Here is a 12,230-nt window from a genome sequence, read left to right as displayed (position 1 = left end):
TAAGACTGTCAGGCTGAACAAGAAGCCAGAAAGGTTTTCTGCAGCAAAATGGCTTCTGTTTCAGTTTTTGTGCATCAACATCACATCTAGTAAAGAACAATTTAAATAATTTGAAATGCACCCATTGTGGCAGTGATGAACCCAAGACAATTCTGCACTATGAATGTGTGGTCCATTGCGGTGATAATGTTGGCTTTTATATCATGTGGTCTAATGAGGTAATAGAGGCAATTAACTAAGATCAAGATCTGTCACATGTCACCATCCTCACAGAAGTAGTCTTGTACGATTTGTTCTGCAATATGGTTGAGAGTAATATAAATCTGTTTATATACCTTGACAACCACTGGACCAACCATCTGGACTCTGCCAGATGATTAGTGGTTAGTGTTCTCTGCTTTAACTTTAATGTTTGCAGTGCATTGCCACTTGCTCACCGTATTGCGAGCAAGTCGCATGGGTCGGCACAGGTCGGCTTAGGTCAGGAGGTAGAGCAGTTGTCTTGTAACTGAAAGGTTGCTAGTTCAATCCCCAGCTCCTCCTAGCTGAATGTTGATGTGTCCCTGAGCAAGACACTCAACCCTAACTGCTCCTGACGAGCTGGCTGTCGCCTTGCATGATTGACTCTGCCGTCGGTGTGTCATTGTGTGTATTAACCAATGTTAGTCGCTTTGGATGAAGCGACAAAAGAGTCTGCTAATTGCCCTAATTGTAATTGTATGGTAGATCCTGTTATTACATTGTTAATTTACTCCCATGTATTTAGGGCTTATTCTTTGAGCAGGGATTTTCTGCCGTTTATAAATGTCAGTTAGTCCCATAGTAGTTCCCATAAACTAATAACTATTATTGATCAATAGAAAGAAAATATGGATGATTATTATCAATAAGGTCTACTTATATCAAGTGAAGTTTAATTGTTATTCAATCCCTTCTCTAGTTAGGGTTGTGGTTGCAATGGGGGTGTATAGAGCAGTCCAGAGATTAGTATGAATTGTCATGTGTTCTGAAAATCTCCCCTATGTCCCCTTGTGAGACCATCGAGATGTTGAATTCTGTGTCTTAAAGTGAATTCTGAGAAAAAGCCTTCAGTCCAAATTGCTGTCAAACATTCATCTTAGCTATTCAGTCTGTTTCAGAATTCTTGTTTGTGTTGAGTGGAATCTCTCTCCGTTCCGCGCTGATCGCTGCCATCATTCCTGTGATTTTTTGCAGCGATGTTCAGCTGGCTGGAGGCCAGAGTGATCTGCAGAGGGAACCAATAGGCTGACTTATTGGACAATTGAAATCTAACGTGCCACTGGCGAAGGAAGGCGTGGTGCATGCTCAAACCTGCGCCTGACACGGGTTTGAGCACGGCCCTGAATAGCATTTCAATGATTTTGGGCGGTATGCTAGCAGGCGTTGCATATTATTAAAATTGTTTTATTGATCATCATACAGATCATACATTTGTTGACAGCAGACACATTGAATGAAGCAAACCACCTGATGCATGTTGAATGTCTTCTCTTATGAGCAAACTGCCTGTTCAAATCCAAGAGGTCTGATTCAAAGTTCTCCTCCAGATTACTATTTAAGGTTAACCGTCGGGGAGGCAATGATTTGAATAACACAGTTGAATTTACTCAACACCTTTTGCTTTTGGTCCCAATCTCAACCTTCATTTGAGCAGCGATTAAAAGGTGTTTCTACTGTGACGGTGGGGAGGTCTTAGTTAGTATTTTGTTATGCTGGGCTGCGTCTGTATGCTGATGAATTACAGATAATTGTTAACTGTGGTTAAGTCATGGGTTTAAAGACTTGGATACCGTGTTGATTGGTCGTCCCAACCAACCCACCCTTCTACTGGAAACCATAATCCCAAGAGAGGATGCACTATTGTTTCCAAATCTAATCAATGTTGTAACTTTTTATTCACACTAAAATGGAAAAGTAGATCAAGTCATTAGTGGGTTAAGGAATTGTATACACTGTCTCCTCCTGTGTTCCACTAGCGTGTCAGTGGTCCAGGATCTCCTGCTTCATGGTCTGGTGTGAGCTCCTGCCTGTCAACATTCACTTCCTGAGCAGATAAACACTGGAACCGCACCTCAGAGGGGTCTACACTCAAGTCCAAATGCCAAGCTGTGTCTTGGGATTCAACCACAAATCAGATCTTTCTGAAAAAAGGTTCAACTGGAACTAGATATACATTACTCTTTTTTAATCCAGAAGTGTGGGAGACATACAGAAGTGTGTGTCTCCAGCTGTGTGTAAATTGTACACACAGCTGGAGACATAAACAGCATTGTGGAGAAACTCACAGGCTCCCGGTACAAAGAAGACCACAACGTCTATTTCCCTCCACTCTCTTTGTAGGTTCAGCAGTCAAAGCTAAAAAACTTAATTTGACTTAATTTAACTCCATAAGACTTAAGACTGTCAGGCTGAACAAGAAGCCAGAAAGGTTTTCTGCAGCAAAATGGCTTCTGTTTCAGTTTTTGTGCATCAACATCACATCTAGTAAAGAACAATTTAAATAATTTGAAATGCACCCATTGTGGCAGTGATGAACCCAAGACAATTCTGCACTATGAATGTGTGGTCCATTGAGGTGATAATGTTGGCTTTTATATCATGTGGTCTAATGAGGTAATAGAGGCAATTAACTAAGATCAAGATCTGTCACATGTCACCATCCTCACAGAAGTAGTCTTGTACGATTTGTTCTGCAATATGGTTGAGAGTAATATAAATCTGTTTATATACCTTGACAACCACTGGACCAACCATCTGGACTCTGCCAGATGATTAGTGGTTAGTGTTCTCTGCTTTAACTTTAATGTTTGCAGTGCATTGCCACTTGCTCACCGTACGGTGAGCAAGTCGCATGGGTCGGCACAGGTCGGCTTAGGTCAGGAGGTAGAGCAGTTGTCTTGTAACTGAAAGGTTGCTAGTTCAATCCCCAGCTCCTCCTAGCTGAATGTTGATGTGTCCCTGAGCAATACACTCAACCCTAACTGCTCCTGACGAGCTGGCTGTCGCCTTGCATGATTGACTCTGCCGTCGGTGTGTCAATGTGTGTATTAACCAATGTTAGTCGCTTTGGATGAAGCGACAAAAGAGTCTGCTAATTGCCCTAATTGTAATTGTATGGTAGATCCTGTTATTACATAGTTAATTTACTCCCATGTATTTAGGGCTTATTCATTGAGCAGGGATTTTCTGCCGTTTATAAATGTCAGTTAGTCCCATAGTAGTTCCCATAAACTAATAACTATTATTGATCAATAGAAAGAAAATATGGATGATTATTATCAATAAGGGCTACTTATATCAAGTGAAGTTTAATTGTTATTTAATCCCTTCTCTAGTTAGGGTTGTGGTTGCAATGGGGGTGTGTAGAGCAGTCCAGAGATTAGTATGAATTGTCAAATCTCCCCTATGTCCCCTTGTGAGACCATCGAGATGTTGAATTCTGTGTCTTATAGTGAATTCTGAGAAAAAGCCTTCAGTCCAAATTGCTGTCAAACATTCATCTTAGCTATTCAGTCTGTTTCAGAATTCTTGTTTGTGTTGAGTGGAATCTCTCTCCGTTCCGCGCTGATCGCTGCCATCATTCCTGTGATTTTTTGCAGCGAGGTTCAGCTGGCTGGAGGCCAGAGTGATCTGCAGAGGGAACCAATAGGCTGACTTATTGGACAATTGAAATCTAACGTGCCACTGGCGAAGGAAGGCGTGGTGCATGCTCAAACCTGCGCCTGACACGGGTTTGAGCACGGCCCTGAATAGCATTTCAATGATTTTTGGCGGTACTCTAGCAGGCGTTGCTTATTATTAAAATTGTTTTATTGATCATCACATTGAATGAAGCAAACCACCTGATGCATGTTGAATGTCTTCTCTTATGAGCAAACTGCCTGTTCAAATCCAAGAGGTCTGATTCAAAGTTCTCCTCCAGATTACTATTTAAGGTTAACCGTCGGGGAGGCAATGATTTGAATAACACAGTTGAATTTACTCAACACCTTTTGCTTTTGGTCCCAATCTCAACCTTCATTTGAGCAGCGATTAAAAGGTGTTTCTACTGTGACGGTGGGGAGGTCTTAGTTAGTATTTTGTTATGCGGGCTGCGTCTGTATGCTGATGAATTACAGATAATTGTTAACTGTGGTTAAGTCATGGGTTTAAAGACTTGGATACCGTGTTGATTGGTCGTCCCAACCAACCCACCCTTCTACTGGAAGCCATAATCCCAAGAGAGGATGCACTATTGTTTCCAAATCTAATCAATGTTGTAACTTTTTATTCACACTAAAAAGGAAAAGTAGATCAAGTCATTAGTGGGTTAAGGAATTGTATACACTTTACACCAAATAAAATTAACCAAACTCTGCTTAAAGGTGTTCCATGTCCATTTCTAATGTATTTTATAAGTTTCATCTCTCATCAGAGAGATGACACTTATCTATCTGTGCTAAGCTTGCTTTGTACAACTAGAATGGTAGGATTATGCTGTCATCTGGATCTTGTTTTACATGGATTCTATTTCTGTACAGATGATGTCACATGTAAATGTCACTTCCAGTACATTCTCATATCATTTTAGCATTGATCTTTGTGTCACTTGTCCAGAACAATCTACACATAACTTTGTTGATTGTGGTACGTGTTTGAAATTAGTGTTTATAGCATTAATAATATTTTTATATTGAAATTCACTTGATAAATAATCTTTTGCTTGATCATGAGAGTTATGATTGACATATTTTTTTTTTGATGGCTTGTAATTCCAGTAAGGGTTGATGTTTTCCTGGCAGTCCTAGTGACTGGCAGTCACATGTACGTCATCACTGGAATGCAGGCAAACCCCATTTAACAACTGGTTCCTGGTCACTTTTGAAGTCCCTGACTGATGGCGTTACTTGGTATCTGGTGTGTGTGTGTGTGTGTGTGTGTGTGTGTGTGTGTGTGTGTGTGTGTGTGTGTGTGTGTGTGTGTGTGTGTGTGTGTGTGTTTGTGTGTGTGTCTGTGTGTGTATGTGTGTGTGTCTGTGTGTGTGTGTGTGTGTGTGTGTGTGTGTGTGCGTGCGTGCGTGTGTGTGTGTGTGTGTGTGTGTGTGTGTGTGTGTGTGTGTGTGTGTGTGTGTGTGTGTGTGTGTGTGTGTGTGTGTGTGTGTGTGTGTGTGTGTGTGTGTAATGATAAATGACAGGAACAGAATAAGACTTAAGACTGTCAGGCTAACATCAAGTCTGAAGAAGAAGCCAGAAAGGTTTTCTAGAGCAAAATGGCTTCTGTTTAAATTGTTGTGCATCAACATCACATCTAGTAAAGAACAATTTGAATAATTTGAAATGCAACCAGTGTGGCGGTGATGAACCCAAGACAATTCTGCACCATGAATGTGTGGTCCATTAAGGTGATAATGTTGGCTTTGATATCATGTGGTCTAATAAGGTAATAGAGGCAATTAAATAAGATCAAGATCTGTCACATGTAGGCTAACCTTCCTCACAGAAGTAGTCTAGTACGATTTGCTCTCACCTATATTGCACGGGTCAAGTTCTGCAATATTGTTGAGAGAAATATCAATCTGTCAATATACCATGACAAACACTGGACCAACCATCTGGATGTAGTTCAATGTAGTTGGACTTTCTATTATTTTCTATTCTTTCGGTTGGATTCTGCCTGCCTGATCCCTGGCTTGATTTGTTTTGAATAGTTCATTTATTATTGTATTTTTGTTTGCCTGATCCGCCTGCCTGCCTGTGGCTTCTGCCTTTTTATTTGACTTTAATTAAATAATTGGACACTTGTTTTCTGCCTCGGAATAAGTTGGTTCCGGTTCTGTGATTGGTATTGCCAACAGAAAATCCCATGACGCCCTCTGATGTACAAGCCCTATTATTTCTCGCCACAGGGGGGTGCCGGTGCTACCACTGCGTGCAGGGTGCCCTGCAGTTCCCGTTTTGTTGACGGGATATTTTTGAATACTTGAATCTGGCAATCTGGAAGATTTACTTTTAAATTGCCGTATTATGAATGTTACAAACGGATCCTTGTTGGCAACAATGTTGTATATCAGGGGGAAATTACCGCATATCGCAGAAGATTTCGCGAACGAAAGGAAACTCATTAAGATTTACAATTTATATGCAGAATTACATTTTGAACTCTAAACTTGTTTATTATGTCAATTGTATCTTCATAAATTGAAGTATATATAAGTTAAGTATTACATATTTTCTGCAATTGTATTTTATTGCATACATTTTTGTTAACAAAATATAACATTAATTGTTAAGTGCTATTTTTTTATTTCTGGATTGAATTTATTAAGTACTTTTATTTATTTTATTGGTTATTCAAAATTAGGACTCTTTTTGTGGAAACTGGCATTTGCATTTATTACTGTAATCAAATAAGTCTTATTTGTACAAGATATCGGCCAGTTTTAAAAGGTGAGTACCAGGTACCCACCTTAGTATTATGCATTTATGAATCTAAGAAATATAAGTGTACCAAACGGCATTGCATCAAATGGTTGTAAACCGAATCAAGCCAAATCACATAGAAATCTCAAACCCAATCCGACCAAATCGTTTCAAACTAAAAGTATCGTTGACGTATCATATTGGAGACCGTGCATCGAGACGTATATAGCTTTGTCCTTGAAGGACAGATGAACATCCCATTCAGAGCTCAGTATAAAACATGGAAATGCATGTCAGATCTTACCAGAGATTCAGGAGCAATGTTGCTGAAGATGACGTGGTTCAGTGCTTGAAGTCACAGAGGAGGTGGATGGGACCCTAGAGCCGTTTCCTCTGGGTTCTGCCAGTGAGATCAGGGAGAACCACGCTGTGGCATTTGAGTATATTCTCAAGATATTTAAAAGCACAGTAAAGCTAACTGGGGAGCTCACTCGAAAAACCGGAGGAAGAAGCAGGTGGCACTGGGGGGAATCCTAGACCCAAGGGCGGGTTTATTGATGTTGTCCGCCTGTTTAATGAGCAATGCTCAATAAACAGGTCTTATGGTCGGTCCCACACTTCTGGATTAAAAAAGAGTAATGTATATCTAGTTCCAGCTGAACCTTTTTCAGAAAGATCTGATTTGTGGTTGAATCCCAAGACACAGCTTGGCATTTGGACTTGAGTGTAGACCCCTCTGAGGTGCGGTTCCAGTGTTTATCTGCTCAGGAAGTGAATGTTGACAGGCAGGAGCTCACACCAGACCATGAAGCAGGAGATCCTGGACCACTGACACGCTAGTGGAACACAGGAGGAAGATGCTGCCCAAGCTGCTCTCTCGGCCCGCGTCTCAGATGTGATCCAGGAGGAGAACCAGTCATCACAACGCTAGAGGAAAGCATGGCCCGTCCTGGTGTGGACGCAGCAGACCCCTGGTCCAGGGCTACCGGTCCACCTTCAGCATCACAGGAAAGACGGGCTTTCTGCTGCAAGCAGTGGATTAGAATCCATACATGGACAGGAAACACCCGTAGCCAATCAGATTAACGTAGCACTGAGAGCAAGCTGATAAGAACTATTTTAAAGCCGGTTGGAAGAAATGGAAAAAGTCGTGGACGCTAAACTGGTTGGTTATGATATAATATAGTTATTTCATAGAGATTGGGGTAAGATGAGCCAGTGTACCAAGCCCCTGTATTTATGCAACTATACACATTTCATAAATTCGGGAAGCACCCATAATTTATGTCTGGCTGGGATGGAGCAGTTGTAAATGGTAAAGTTGCAAGTGTTTTCTTTTCCACAATTTGTGAGGTTATGAGCTAGTAACATTAAGATATTCAGTTCCCAGTGCTAGGCTGGAATGCCTTCTTAGCCCTTCACGTAGCCATGCTGCGTGGTGGTTAGTTCACGTTTGTACTGACATGCTGCAGCAGACTTGAAATAAAGCTCTAGTTCGTTGGTTCTCAAAGTGCGGCCCGCGGGCCAATGGCGGCCCGCAGAAACATTCCTGGCGGCCTGCAATGACATACAGAGGTAAGTAAAAAAAAAAGATTCATTTTTTATTTATTTTTTAATTAATTAAATCCTGTTACATTTGTGAATCCGACTGTACATTACTGTGAAGGGATGAACCTCAGTTTCGTGAATTAGACCTCACTTGACCTCACTCCCAGAGGTCCACGGTGCAATGTTTATTTTCACCACTGGGATGCTGACGGCGTTTCCCGCCAACAATTTTTTCCTTTGGCGGCCCTCAGTCAAATTCTGGGTTCCTAAATTGGCCCTCAGCTGTCAAAACTTTGAGAACCCCTGCTCTAGTTGATTAAACACATCTCATCAAGATTCATGAATAAGATGTGAACACAATTAATGTTTTTTTGCTTGTCAAAGTAAGTTTTAACATATCAGGTATAATGACTGCTATATGTCAAATCTAATTTATTCACACATACAATTACATTTCTCACATGTTTGTGATTTGCCAAGTTATAAACCATGTGAATAACTGAGTTAAAGATTTGCCTGAATTGTTAAACTAGGCAGTTTTTTCCAAAATCGTTGCTGTGGGGCAAAGTGAGCCACATGCTGTTGGTTAAGTTGAGCCAGTCGTTCGTCTTACCCCACCATGATACACTGAAGTTAAGTTCCGTCTCTAAAGTATAACGTGGTATTTCAATGTAGTTGTAGAATAGCTATCATGCCAAGAAAGAGAGAGAAATTAAATGGAGAGAGCAGCCAAGAAAATCCATCAGAGCAGTTGCAAAATACAGAAATATTGACAGGTTTTATATTTTTTAAAGTTACCTAAGCAAATACATAAGACTATTTGGAAAAGGAAAATACATTAAACTTGAAAAAGTTAATTGGTAAATTTAACCCCAGATGGCTTAACTAGCCCCAACGCTAGGGGAAGTTGAGCCAAAACGCCACTCTTTTTTGTGAAGTCAAATTTTCATAAATGGATTGTTAACCTTTTTGATTGAAAGTGGACCTCCTGAAATAAAGATAGATGTTATAATTTTATCATACATAGGCCCATACATTTTTTCATATATTTCCTTGCGGACATGAGTAAAGATTTGCTCATCTTAGCCCACTCTCCCCTATATCTATGTAGATATTAAACAAATGATAAGAAACCATTTTGAATTTGTGATATTATTGCAAAGTATTGAAAATATGGCTTTAGAGCTAATATATTAAAAAAATATATTTCGAAGGAAATCACACCAAGTACTGCATTCAATCAAATTCTTTGTTTTGCGCTTGTTAAAATGCTAGTAGCCAAAAGAGGGCGCTGTTGTAGCACTTGAAGCTTTAGATCTACTTCATGCTCACTAGATTCAGATATTCCACGGCATCGCTGCTGCTTTCATGAGGGAATTTGCTGTCAACATCTGAACACAAAAGTGATTTATTAGCTTTGTAGGCATACATCCTACTACTACGATTATGTGGCGGGGGAATGAGAGGGTTAGCCACATACAGGCCTAGACATAGGCCTACCGACATCTTTTATTTGTTGGTTCTGTTTTTGCATAAATTCATAAATCATGGATGGAATTTCGTCCAAGTGGACCTTTTGTTGTGGAATAAAAAGTTTCCCTGAGGAATCGAACTGCGTTACGGATCCGTTGCGCAGCATCCAAGCACGCAAACGGCCCGTGAATCCCTTCTGTTCCGATTAGGTCTGCTCGTTACAGGTCTGCTTGTTCTAGGCATACACATAGCCCCCCTCACGGACTACTCATAGGCCCCCCCTCGCGGACTAGAACAAGGACCGGGTTGGGTCGTCCCAGTCTTACTGCGGAGTGCAGATGTTCACGAGGGTCTTCACGTTCTTACTGAAATAAGTCAACAGATCAATAGATGGATCGATGGGACGCAGTGGGCTGGTTCTGTTCCCCACACTGGGAAGAAGGGACGGGAACCAGCTGCTCCGTCTGCGGCCGACCCCTATACGCCCCCCCTGACCTCCGGGACTGACTGCCCTCCGCGGTGAGTGGCGGGGCCCCAAGGGACCCGGGGGGAGGGCGAGGGGAGGACGAGTGGCACACGATACCCCATTGTCCGCTTTAGCAGTCACTGATTCCTGGCCCACCCCCGGAACACGCGCTGACCGTCTCAGGGCGCCATTGATCAGAAGCATTGCGGTTCTCTAATCCCCAGATCCTCCACCGGCACCAGCTCCACCGAATGACATGCAGGCATATACGTCACGTCCGGGTCTTTAGCGACATGTGATTAAGGGGCAGTAACTATAACCTGGGACATATTTCGGGAGGGCTGATTGCTATTTTCGATCGAATAAATCCGAAAGGTGACGTCATGTTGATGATGGATTATTAAAGCTCTCTCAACAAGTTGATTTTCGGCCTGTTTGCAGATGATAGTTTCTGAACAGCCCGTCCTCAGCGGTTCTGTTAAAGGAGGCCTGATGGGTCAGGGGCTGGTTTCGAAACAGGTATTCATTCTAAATAGTCCTTTTCATTGTTACGTGTTGGAGTAACACTGTATCGGTGAGATTGATGAAGTGGACGATCCACTTCACACGTGTGGAAGATGTCAAGTCTACAAGTGTAATGGTGCTCAATAAATGGCATGTTGCATTTTACATTCATCAGCCTGATTGCGTGTAGGTCTGATGTTCTCATCGGGCGCCAAAGGAATCCTAATCTTATGATAGTGTCTCACCGCGCCTCGTTTATCATCATATCGCCTATTCCGTAATGCTGCGGGTTAAGTACAGCTGTCAATCAATGCGACTGAATAGGCTGAGGATTCCGCCGCAGCGCGCGGGCCGACATCTGACGGCCTCCCGCTGGCAGATGGCCGCTTGGCGGGAAGGGGGGGGGGGGGGGTCTGGTTCATTGTTCCGGGCTCGCGCTCTTAGCAGAGACAATAGGAGAACCAGGGTTCAGGAAAACATCCAGTGATGGGGAACGAGCATCTATGATGTAATAAAATAACGTTCTGATAAAACCTCCTCCCTCTCCTCGAGTCCCCTCCCTCAAAAATACTTCCGCGGTCCGCTCTAACGTTGGGTTTAACATATCGTGATGTTGAGGAAAGTTTCCGTTTTAAATAATGAAGGTGTTTGATTCTAATAAATCTGGGCCTGGACAAGAGAAGCCAATCAGAGCGGGCTAGGAGGCTCTGCTGGTACCATTAAGGCGGTGAAGCGTGATGGAGCAAAGTGCTGGGTGGAGCCGACCACTGGGTGGAGCCAACCACTGGGTGGAGCCGACCACTGGGTGGAGCCGACCTCTGGGTGGAGCCGACCACTGGGTGGAGCAGACCACTGGGTGGAGCAGACCACAGGTGGAGCCTGATAGAGTAGACCTCTGAGTGGAGCCTGATGTAGTAGACCACTGGGTGGAGCCTGGTGGAGTGGACCACTGGGTGGAGCAGACCACAGGTGGAGCCTGATAGAGTAGACCTCTGAGTGGAGCCTGATGTAGTAGACCACTGGGTGGAGCCTGGTGGAGTGGACCACTGGGTGGAGCCTGATGGAGAAGACCACTGGTGGAGCCTGATGGAGCAGAGTGGAGCGTGACGCTGATCTGATTCCTCTGAACTGCCGCGTCACGCGCATTGTCCCGCGAGCAGACGGCGGCTGAATGAACGAGACACGCTCTGCTCAGTGAAGACCTGAATGAATGATTGAATGAAATTAAATGAATTCACCAGATTTGATTTGCACCACCTCTCCGTCGGCCCACGGCGGTACTAGCAGGGTAACCGTCTGCGTCCGGGACCTTTATCCGTTTGGCCATAAGATAATTCTAAACCTTAAATCCTTTAACACTTTTAACCATAAAGAAAGACAATCCCTTTTCTTGTCCAGTATTGCAATACATTTTTACTTCCTTGTATAAATATAACCACCAGCTTCTCACTCAAGCATTACAACGAATTGTAGTTTTTCGGCTCAGGCTCGATGCGGCCCATCGTACTTTATATTACTTTTACTAAATTATTTTATAGGCTATATGATATAGCTACTCGGCTCCATGTAGCCACATCGTACTTTATATTCAAACATAAGACAAAGAAGCCGACTACTCCTCTGCAGAAGTTGAAAGAGCAACGCAGGAGTCAAGAGCTGTGCTCCAGCTGGCGGAGGGCCAAACAAGGGACGCACTTTACACCAATAAGAGCATCCGCCTCCACCAGCGGTCCCCTGGCCCCTCCCCTCCTCCTCCTCCTCCTCCTCCTCCTCCTCCTCCTCCTCCTCCTCCTCCTCCTCCTCCTCCTCCATCAGCGGCT

Source organism: Gadus morhua, chromosome 6 (genome assembly GCF_902167405.1).
Source record: "Gadus morhua chromosome 6, gadMor3.0, whole genome shotgun sequence".
Taxonomy (NCBI): Eukaryota; Metazoa; Chordata; class Actinopteri; order Gadiformes; family Gadidae; genus Gadus; species Gadus morhua.
The sequence above is the reverse complement of the archived record's forward strand: the minus strand, read 5'-3'. Positions refer to the sequence as shown.